The sequence below is a fragment of the Mustela nigripes genome, chromosome 4 (genome assembly GCF_022355385.1).
Source record: "Mustela nigripes isolate SB6536 chromosome 4, MUSNIG.SB6536, whole genome shotgun sequence".
NCBI lineage: Eukaryota > Metazoa > Chordata > Mammalia > Carnivora > Mustelidae > Mustela > Mustela nigripes.
In genome coordinates this window covers 123,932,932-123,935,925 of record NC_081560.1, presented here as the reverse complement: position 1 = coordinate 123,935,925, position 2,994 = coordinate 123,932,932, and the positions used below count along the sequence as shown (strand labels likewise).

General features: G+C 33.2%; 1 non-coding gene across 1 annotated transcript; it reads left to right on the top strand.

Annotated features, from left to right (window-relative positions):
- Positions 1 to 997: 997 nt before the first annotated feature.
- On the top strand, positions 998 to 1,101 carry LOC132017052 (U6 spliceosomal RNA). The gene has a single exon (XR_009404133.1). It is a non-coding gene; the product is annotated as a U6 spliceosomal RNA (small nuclear RNA).
- The last annotated feature ends 1,893 nt before the right edge of the window (positions 1,102 to 2,994 follow it).

Sequence of the window (2,994 nt, the reverse complement as noted above, 5' to 3'; positions counted from 1 at the left end):
CCTACAAGTCTTAGAAGTAAGACTCCAAAGGCAGACTAGTGTAATTACGTCTAAAACAAAGACTGTGACTATCTTTCAAAAATATTCAGCAATGAATAAGGTAAATTCCCAGTGCCTGGTGTCCTATTAAAAATTACTCAGCTGCTAGGAAGGTGGAGAGTAAAACCATAAAAAGAGAAAGTTAGTCGATCAAAGCTGACACAGACCTGACACAGATGATAGAATTATCAATCACATTAAAACCCTTATTATTACTGTATTCCAAGTACACATAGAACATTTATCAAGATAGATCATATTCTGTGTCCTTAAACTGGCTTCCATAAAATGGAAAAGATTTAAGACCATAGAAAGTATCCTTCCATTAAATAGTAGAACTGAATTAGAAACCAGTAACAGAAAAACCTCTGGCAAAGCTCCCAAATTTGGAAATTTAAATAAGACAATTCCAGATAATTCATTGTTCACCGAAAAAATTCCAAGATTGAGTTAAAAACATATTTGAACTTAGTGAAAATGAAAATGTGGCATTTCAAAACGTGTGTGATGCTGCTAGAGTGATTTTGGGGGGCAAATGTTAGTGCTAAATGTTAATTCTAGAAAAGAAGGGTCTCCAATCAATGATACTAGATTCCTCCTCTAAGGAACTAGAAAAGGATGAGAAAATTGAGGGCAAGATAAGTAGAAATAATGAAGATCAAAGTGCAAACGGTTAAATATGACAGGAAAATAATAGAGAAAATTAGTGAAACTAAATGCTGGGTGTTTGAGAAGATACATAAAACTGATAAATCTCTAGGCACTTTGATCAGGAAAATAGAGAAAACAAACTTAACCAATATCAGGAATGAACAAGGTGACACCACTAGAAAATATACCAATATTAAAAAGGTAAGAGAATAATATGAAAAACATATCAGTACATTTGAAAACTTTTTTTTATATAAAATTGATAAATTCCTTGAAAGACACTAGTTACCAAAATCACATGAAAATAGTGCTCACTTTGGCAGTACATATATTAAAATTGGAAAAATAACAGAGGTAACATGTCCCCTTAGCAAGGATGATATGTAAATTCATGAAGTTTTCTGTAAATAAAAGGCATTCAAATCAGTAAGGAAGAAGTAAAACATTCATTATTTGCAGATGACATGATATTTATATAGAAAACCTGATAGACTCCACCCAAAAATTGCTAGAACTGATATATGAATTCAGTCAAGTTGCAGGATACAAAATCATTGTATAGAAATCCATTGCATTTCTATGCATCAGTAATGAAGCAGTAAAAAGAGATAAGGAATCACTCCAATTCACAACTGCATCAAGAACAATAAGATACGTAGGAATAAACCTGACCAAAGAGGTGAAAGACTTGTACTCTGAAAACTGTAAGACACTGATGAAAGAAACTGAAGATACCATGAAGAAATGGAAAGACATTCTATGCTCATGGATTAGAAGAACAAATATTGTTAAAATGTCTATATTACCCAAAGGAATCTACAGATTGAATGCAATCCCCATCAAAATGCCAATGGCAGTTTTCATAGAGCTAGAACAAACAATCCTAAAATTTATATGGAACCAGGAAAGAACCCAAATATCCAAGGCAATATTGAAAAAGAAAAGCAAAGCTGGCGGCATCACATTCTAGACTTCAAACTCTATTACAAAGCTTTAGTGATCAAAAATAGTATGGTACTTTAACAAAAATAGACACAGAAATCACTAGAACAGAATAAAACCCCCAGAAAGAACCCATGATAATATGGTCAACTAATCTTCAACAAAGCAGGAAAGAATGGGCAATGGGAAAAATACAGTCTCTTCGACAAATGGTGTTGGACAAACCGGATGGTTACATGCATCAGGATGAAACTGGACCATTTCCTGCACCACACACAAAACTAAATTCAAAATGGATCAAAGCCTTCATGTGAGACAGGAAACCATAGAAATGCTAGAGGAAAGCACATGCAGTAACCTCTTTGACGTCGGCTGTAATAATTTTTTTCTAGATATATCTCCTGAAGTTAGGGAAACAAAACCAAAAACTAAATAGCTTTCGCACAGCAAAGGAAACAATCAGCAAAACTTAAAGACAACCTATGCAAATAGGAGAAAATATTTGCAAATGACATATGTGAATAAAGGATTAGTATAAAAATATATAAAGAACTCAATACTCACAAAATGAATAATCCAATTAAAAATGGACAGAAGACATGAATAGGGATTTTTCCAAAGAAGACATCCAGATGGGCAACAAACACAAAAAATACTCTATATTGTCAGGGAAGTACAAATCAAAATTATAGTGAAATATCACCTCACACCTGTCAGAAGGGCTACAATCAACAACAAACAACAGGTGTTAGTGAGGATGTGGAGAAAGGGGAGCCCTCTTGCACTGTTTATGGGGATGCAAACTGCTACAGTAACTGTGGAAAATAGTATGGAGTTTCCTCCAAAAGTTAAAAATAGAATTACTCAAGATTCAGCATTTGCACTACTATTTACCCAAAGAATTAAAAAAATACTGATTCAAAGGGACATATGCACTCTGATGTTTATAGCACCATTATCAACAATAGCCAAATCATGGAAATAACCCAAGCATCTACCAACAGATGAATGGATAAAGAAGAATGTGATATATATATATATATATATATATATATATATATATATATATATATATGGAATGGATTGGAACATTAAGTAGCCATAAAAAGGAGAAATCTTGCCATTGCAATAACTTGGATGAAACTAGAGAGTATTATGCTAAGTGAAATAAGTCAGAGAAAGAGAAATACCATATAACTTCATTCATATGTGCAATTTAAGAAACAAAATAAAGGAGCAATGGTGGGAAAAAAGAGAGAGAGGCAAACCAAGAAACGGACTCTTTTTTTTTTTTTTAAGATTTTATTTATTTATTTGACAGACAGAGATCCCAAGTAGGCAGAGAGGCAGGCAGAGAGAGTG